Below are 8,544 nucleotides of genomic sequence, written 5' to 3' on the forward strand. Positions count from 1 at the left end.
GCCCGCCTGCATTTTGATGGCTTTGACTTTGGGAAAGATTTTTTTCTTTCTTTAAGTATCTATGCCATGTCCCTCATGACTTCCTCTCCTAGTGGTGTCTGGCTCCTTGACAATTTCCCCTGCTTTTGCAACGTCTTTGAGCTTTGTTTTGGCATGTTTTGGTCCTTTGCACTGCAGCTGATATAATCCTGGGCAATTTCCTTAGAGTCACTAAATTTCCCAAATTTTTTTTTTTCTCCTCCAATTGCAATTCCTTTGATTGTATCTCCATTCCATCGTGTTTGTAAGTCCTTCTTCTCTGTTTTGGCCTTCAGTGGGGACCAATTTTCATAAGCATTGCTGCATGTGCCTGCACTTAATGGCGTATGGCCTGCCTGAATTTTGATGGCTTTGACTTTGGGAAAGATTTTTTGCTTTTTTTTAACTATCCATGCCATGTCCGTCATATCCCTCTCTCCAAGTGGTGTCTTCCTCCTTGACTTTTTCCCCTGCTTTTGCAACATCTCTGAACATAGTTTTGGCATGTTATGGTCCTTTGCAAGGCAGCTGATTTCCTCACAACTTATTTTTTGAAGACACTAAAATTCCCGATTTTCTGCTTTTTTCAATTGCATTTCATTTCAACCTATCTCCTTTCCAGAGTGTTTGTAAGCCTTTCTGTTTGAGTTCGCAAGATTCCTTTTCCCTTCCCGAAAGGAAATTTCATTTCCTTTTGGGAAGGGAAAAGGAATCTTGCGATTTCAATGGGGACCAATAGAGGAATCTTTGGTGCATGTCCATGCCCTTGACGGCATGCCATGCCTTTTGATGGCTTTGACTTTGGGAAAGATTTTTTGCTTTTTTTTGTTGTTTTATGAAGTATCCATGCCATGTCCCTCATATCTTCGCTCCAAGTTGTGTCTTCCTCCTTGACTTTTCCCCCTGCTTTTGCAACATCTGCGAGCTTAGTTTTGGCATGTTTTGGTCTCTTGCACTGCGGCTGATAGAATCCAGGGCCACATTCTTAAAATCACTAAATTTCCCCAATTTTCTTTTTTCTCCTCCAATTGCAATTCCTTTGATGTTATCTCCATTCCATTGTGTTTGTAAGTCCTTCTTATCTGTTTTGGCCTTCAGTTGGGACCAATTTTCACAAGCACTGCTGCATGTGCCTGCACTTGATGGCTTATGGCCTGCCTGCATTTAGATGGCTTTGACTTTGGGAAAGATTTTTTTCTTTCTTTAAATATCCATGCCATGTACCTCATATCTTGCTCTCCAAGTGGTGTCTTGCTCCTTGGCATTTTCGCCTGCTTTTGCAACATCTGTGAGCTTAGTTTTTGCATGTTTTAGTCCTTTGCACTGCAGCTGATAGAATCCTGGGCCATTTCCTTAGAGTCACTAAATTTCCCAAGTTTTCTTTTTTTCTCCTCCAATTGCAATTCCTTTGATGGTATCTCCATTCCATCGTGTTTGTAAGTCCTTCTTATCTGTTTTGGCCTTCAGTGGGGACCAATTTTTACAAGCATTGCTGCATGTGCCTGCACTTGATGGCGTATGGCCCGCCTGCATTTTGATGGCTTTGACTTTGGGAAAGATTTTTTTCTTTCTTTAAGTGTCTATGCCATGTCCCTCATGTCTTCCTCTCCTAGTGGTGTCTGGCTCCTTGACATTTTCCCCTGCTTTTGCAACGTCTGTGCGCTTTGTTTTGGCATGTTTTGGTCCTTTGCACTGCAGCTGATAGAATCCTGGGCCATATCCTTAGAGTCACTAAATTTCCCAAATTTTTTTTTTTCTCCTCCAATTGCAATTTCTTTGATTGTATCTCCATTCCATCGTGTTTGTAAGTCCTTCTTCTCTGTTTTGGCCTTCAGTGGGGACCAATTTTCACAAGCATTGCTGCATGTTCCTGCACTTGATGGCGTATGGCCCGCCTGCATTTTGATGGCTTTGACTTTGCGAAAGATTTTTTTCTTTTTTTAAGTATCCATGCCATGTCCCTCATATCCTGCTCTCCAAGTGGTGGCTTCCTCCTTGACTTTTTCCCCTGCTTTTGCAACATCTCTGAACATAGTTTTGGCATGTTATGGTCCTTTGCAATGCAGCTGATTTCCTCACAGCCTATTTTTTGAATACACTAAAATTCCCGATTTTCTGCTTTTTTCAATTGCATTTCATTTCAACCTATCTCCTTTCCAGAGTGTTTGTAAGCCTTTCTGTTTGAGTTCGCAAGATTCCTTTTCCCTTCCCGAAAGGAAATTTCATTTCCTTTCAGGAAGGGAAAAGGAATCTTGCGATTTCAATGGGGACCAATAGAGGAATCTTTGGTGCATGTCCATGCCCTTGACGGCATGCCATGCCTTTTGATGGCTTTGACTTTGGGAAAGATTTTTTGCTTTTTTTTGTTGTTTTATGAAGTATCCATGCCATGTCCCTCATATCTTCGCTCCAAGTTGTGTCTTCCTCCTTGACTTTTCCCCCTGCTTTTGCAACATCTGCGAGCTTAGTTTTGGCATGTTTTGGTCTTTTGCACTGCGGCTGATAGAATCCAGGGCCACATTCTTAAAATCACTAAATTTCCCCAATTTTATTTTTTCTCCTCCAATTGCAATTCCTTTGATGTTATCTCCATTCCATTGTGTTTGTAAGTCCTTCTTATCTGTTTTGGCCTTCAGTTGGGACCAATTTTCACAAGCACTGCTGCATGTGCCTGCACTTGATGGCTTATGGCCTGCCTGCATTTTGATGGCTTTGACTTTGTGAAGGATTTTTTTCTTTTTTTAAGTATCCATGCCACGTCCCTCATATCTTGCTCTCCAAGTGGTGTCTTGCTTCTTGGCATTTTCGCCTGCTTTTGCAACATCTGTGAGCTTAGTTTTTGCATGTTTTAGTCCTTTGCACTGCAGCTGATAGAATCCTGGGCCATTTCCTTAGAGTCACTAAATTTCCCAAGTTTTCTTTTTTTCTCATCCAATTGCAATTCCTTTGATGGTATCTCCATTCCATCGTGTTTGTAAGTCCTTCTTATCTGTTTTGGCCTTCAGTGGGGACCAATTTTTACAAGCATTGCTGCATGTGCCTGCACTTGATGGCGTATGGCCCGCCTGCATTTTGATGGCTTTGACTTTGGGAAAGACTTTTTTCTTTCTTTAAGTATCTATGCCATGTCCCTCATGTCTTCCTCTCCTAGTGGTGTCTGGCTCCTTGACATTTTCCCCTTCTTTTGCAACGTCTGTGCGCTTTGTTTTGGCATGTTTTGGTCCTTTGCACTGCAGCTGATATAATCCTGGGCCATATCCTTAGAGTCACTAAATTTCCCAAATTTTTTTTTTTCTCCTCCAATTGCAATTCCTTTGATTGTATCTCCATTCCATCGTGTTTGTAAGTCCTTCTTCTCTGTTTTGGCCTTCAGTGGGGACCAATTTTCATAAGCATTGCTGCATGTGCCTGCACTTGATGGCGTATGGCCCGCCTGAATTTTGATGGCTTTGTTTTGGGAAAGATTTTTTCCTTTTTGTAGGTATCCATGCCATGTCCGTCATATCCCTCTCTCCAAGTGGTGTCTTCCTCCTTGACTTTTTCCCCTGCTTTTGCAACATCTCTGAACATAGTTTTGGCATGTTATGGTCCTTTGCAATGCAGCTGATTTCCTCACAGCCTATTTTTTGAAGACACTAAAATTCCCGATTTTCTGCTTTTTTCAATTGCATTTCATTTCAACCTATCTCCTTTCCAGAGTGTTTGTAAGCCTTTCTGTTTGAGTTCGCAAGATTCCTTTTCCCTTCCCGAAAGGAAATTTCATTTCCTTTCAGGAAGGGAAAAGGAATCTTGCGATTTCAAAGGGGACCACTAGAGGAATCTTTGGTGCATGTCCATGCCCTTGACGGCATGACATGCCTTTTGATGGCTTTGACTTTGGGAAACATTTTTTGCTTTTTTGTGTTGTTTTATGAAGTATCCATGCCATGTCCCTCATATCTTCGCTCCAAGTTGTGTCTTCCTCCTTGACTTTTCCCCCTGCTTTTGCAACATCTGCGAGCTTAGTTTTGGCATGTTTTGGTCTCTTGCACTGCGGCTGATAGAATCCAGGGCCACATCCTTAAAATCACTAAATTTTACCAATTTTCTTTTTTCTCCTCCAATTACAATTCCTTTGATGTTATCTCCATTCCATTGTGTTTGTAAGTCCTTCTTATGTGTTTTGGCCTTCAGTCGGGACCAATTTTTACAAGCATTGCTGTATGTGCCTGCACTTGATGGCGTATGGCCCGCCTGCATTTTGATGGCTTTGACTTAGGGAAAGATTTTTTTCTTTCTTTAAGTATCTATGCCATGTCACTCATGTCTTCCTCTCCTAGTGGTGTCTGGCTCCTTGACATTTTCCCCTGCTTTTGCAACGTCTGTGCGCTTTGTTTTGGCATGTTTTGGTCCTTTGCACTGCAGCTGATAGAATCCTGGGCCATTTCCTTAGAGTCACTAAATTTCCCAAGTTTTCTTTTTTTCTCATCCAATTGCAATTCCTTTGATGGTATCTCCATTCCATCGTGTTTGGAAGTCCTTCTTATCTGTTTTGGCCTTCAGTGGGGACCAATTTTTACAAGCATTGCTGCATGTGCCTGCACTTGATGGCGTATGGCCCGCCTGAATTTTGATGGCTTTGTCTTTGTGCAAGATTTTTTCCTTTTTTTAAGTATCCATGCCATGTCCGTCATATCCCTCTCTCCAAGTGGTGTCTTCCTCCTTGACTTTTTCCCCTGCTTTTGCAACATCTCTGAACATAGTTTTGGCATGTTATGGTCCTTTGCAAGGCAGCTGATTTCCTCTCAACTTATTTTTTGAAGACACTAAAATTCCCGATTTTCTGCTTTTTTCAATTGCATTTCATTTCAACCTATCTCCTTTCCAGAGTGTTTGTAAGCCTTTCTGTTTGAGTTCGCAAGATTCCTTTTCCCTTCCCGAAAGGAAATTTCATTTCCTTTCGGGAAGGGAAAAGGAATCTTGCGATTTCAATGGGGACCAATAGAGGAATCTTTGGTGCATGTCCATGCCCTTGACGGCATGACATGCCTTTTGATGGCTTTGACTTTGGGAAAGATTTTTTGCTTTTTTTTGTTGTTTTATGAAGTATCCATGCCATGTCCCTCATATCTTCGCTCCAAGATGTGTCTTTCTCCTTTACTTTTCCCCCTGCTTTTGCAACATCTGCGAGCTTAGTTTTGGCATGTTTTGGTCTTTTGCACTGCGGCTGATAGAATCCAGGGCCACATTCTTAAAATCACTAAATTTCCCCAATTTTCTTTTTTCTCCTCCAATTGCAATTCCTTTGATGTTATCTCCATTCCATTGTGTTTGTAAGTCCTTCTTATCTGTTTTGGCCTTCAGTTGGGACCAATTTTCACAAGCACTGCTGCATGTGCCTGCACTTGATGGCTTATGGCCTGCCTGCATTTTGATGGCTTTGACTTTGGGAAAGATTTTTTCCTTCTTTAAGTATCTATGCCATGTCCCTCATGTCTTCCTCTCCTAGTGGTGTCTGGCTCCTTGACATTTTCCCCTGCTTTTGCAACGTCTGTGCGCTTTGTTTTGGCATGTTTTGGTCCTTTGCACTGCAGCTGATAGAATCCTGGGCCATTTCCTTAGAGTCACTAAATTTCCCAAGTTTTCTTTTTTTCTCCTCCAATTGCAATTCCTTTGATGGTATCTCCATTCCATCGTGTTTGTAAGTCTTTCTTCATTGTTTTGGCCTTCAGTTGGGACCAATTTTCACAAGCATTGCTGCATGTGCCTGCACTTAATGGCGTATGGCCTGCCTGAATTTTGATGGCTTTGACTTTGGGAAAGATTTTTTGCTTTTTTTTAACTATCCATGCAATGTCCCTCATATCCTGCTCTCCAAGTGGTGTCTTCCTCCTTGATATTTTTGCCTGCTTTTGCAACATCTGTGAGCTTAGTTTTGGCATGTTTTAGTGCTTTGCATTCCAGCTGATATAATCCAGAGCCACATTCTTAGAGTCACTAAATTTCCCAAATTTTCTTTTTTTCTCCTCCAATTGCAATTCCTTTGATGGTATCTCCATTCCATCATGTTTGTAAGTCCTTCTTATGTGTTTTGGCCCTCAGTGGGGACATATATTCACAAGCATTGCTGCATGTGCCTGCACTTGATGGCGTATGGCCTGCCTACATTTTGATGGCTTTGACTTTGAGGAAGATTTTTGCTGTTCTTTAAGTATCCATGCCATGTCCCTCATATCTTCCTCTCCAAGTGGTGTCTTGCTCCTTGACATTTTCGCCTGCTTTTGCAACATCTGTGAGGTTGGTTTTGCATGTTTTAGTCCTTTGCACTGCAGCTGATATAATCCATGGCCATTTCCTTAGAGTCACTAAATTTCCCAAATTTTCTTTTTTTCTCCTCCAATTGCAATTCCTTTGATGGTATCTCCATTCCATCGTGTTTGTAAGTCCATCTTATCTGTTTTGGCCTTCAGTGTGGACATATTTTCACAAGCACTGCTGCATGTGCCTGCACTTGATGGCTTATGGCCTGCCTGCATTTTGATGGCTTTGACTTTGGGAAAGATTTTTTTCTTTCTTTAAATATCCATGCCATGTACCTCATATCTTGCTCTCCAAGTGGTGTCTTGCTCCTTGGCATTTTCGCCTGCTTTTGCAACATCTGTGAGCTTAGTTTTTGCATGTTTTAGTCCTTTGCACTGCAGCTGATAGAATCCTGGGCCATTTCCTTAGAGTCACTAAATTTCCCAAGTTTTCTTTTTTTCTCATCCAATTGCAATTCCTTTGATGGTATCTCCATTCCATCGTGTTTGTAAGTCCTTCTTATGTGTTTTGGCCTTCAGTGGGGACCAATTTTTACAAGCATTGCTGCATGTGCCTGCACTTGATGGCGTATGGCCCGCCTGCATTTTGATGGCTTTGACTTTGGGAAAGATTTTTTTCTTTCTTTAAGTATCTATGCCATGTCCCTCATGACTTCCTCTCCTAGTGGTGTCTGGCTCCTTGACAATTTCCCCTGCTTTTGCAACGTCTTTGAGCTTTGTTTTGGCATGTTTTGGTCCTTTGCACTGCAGCTGATATAATCCTGGGCAATTTCCTTAGAGTCACTAAATTTCCCAAATTTTTTTTTTTCTCCTCCAATTGCAATTCCTTTGATTGTATCTCCATTCCATCGTGTTTGTAAGTCCTTCTTCTCTGTTTTGGCCTTCAGTGGGGACCAATTTTCATAAGCATTGCTGCATGTGCCTGCACTTAATGGCGTATGGCCTGCCTGAATTTTGATGGCTTTGACTTTGGGAAAGATTTTTTGCTTTTTTTTAACTATCCATGCCATGTCCGTCATATCCCTCTCTCCAAGTGGTGTCTTCCTCCTTGACTTTTTCCCCTGCTTTTGCAACATCTCTGAACATAGTTTTGGCATGTTATGGTCCTTTGCAAGGCAGCTGATTTCCTCACAACTTATTTTTTGAAGACACTAAAATTCCCGATTTTCTGCTTTTTTCAATTGCATTTCATTTCAACCTATCTCCTTTCCAGAGTGTTTGTAAGCCTTTCTGTTTGAGTTCGCAAGATTCCTTTTCCCTTCCCGAAAGGAAATTTCATTTCCTTTCAGGAAGGGAAAAGGAATCTTGCGATTTCAATGGGGACCAATAGAGGAATCTTTGGTGCATGTCCATGCCCTTGACGGCATGACATGCCTTTTGATGGCTTTGACTTTGGGAAAGATTTTTTGCTTTTTTTTGTTGTTTTATGAAGTATCCATGCCATGTCCCTCATATCTTCGCTCCAAGTTGTGTCTTCCTCCTTGACTTTTCCCCCTGCTTTTGCAACATCTGCGAGCTTAGTTTTGGCATGTTTTGGTCTCTTGCACTGTGGCTGATAGAATCCAGGGCCACATTCTTAAAATCACTAAATTTCCCCAATTTTCTTTTTTCTCCTCCAATTGCAATTCCTTTGATGTTATCTCCATTCCATTGTGTTTGTAAGTCCTTCTTATCTGTTTTGGCCTTCAGTTGGGACCAATTTTCACAAGCACTGCTGCATGTGCCTGCACTTGATGGCTTATGGCCTGCCTGCATTTTGATGGCTTTGACTTTGTGAAGGATTTTTTTCTTTTTTTAAGTATCCATGCCACGTCCCTCATATTTTGCTCTCCAAGTGGTGTCTTGCTTCTTGGCATTTTCGCCTGCTTTTGCAACATCTGTGAGCTTAGTTTTTGCATGTTTTAGTCCTTTGCACTGCAGCTGATAGAATCCTGGGCCATTTCCTTAGAGTCACTAAATTTCCCAAGTTTTCTTTTTTTCTCATCCAATTGCAATTCCTTTGATGGTATCTCCATTCCATCGTGTTTGTAAGTCCTTCTTATCTGTTTTGGCCTTCAGTGGGGACCAATTTTTACAAGCATTGCTGCATGTGCCTGCACTTGATGGCGTATGGCCCGCCTGCATTTTGATGGCTTTGACTTTTGGAAAGACTTTTTTCTTTCTTTAAGTATCTATGCCATGTCCCTCATGTCTTCCTCTCCTAGTGGCGTCTAGCTCCTTGACATTT

Source organism: Ammospiza caudacuta, chromosome 1 (genome assembly GCF_027887145.1).
Source record: "Ammospiza caudacuta isolate bAmmCau1 chromosome 1, bAmmCau1.pri, whole genome shotgun sequence".
Taxonomy (NCBI): Eukaryota; Metazoa; Chordata; class Aves; order Passeriformes; family Passerellidae; genus Ammospiza; species Ammospiza caudacuta.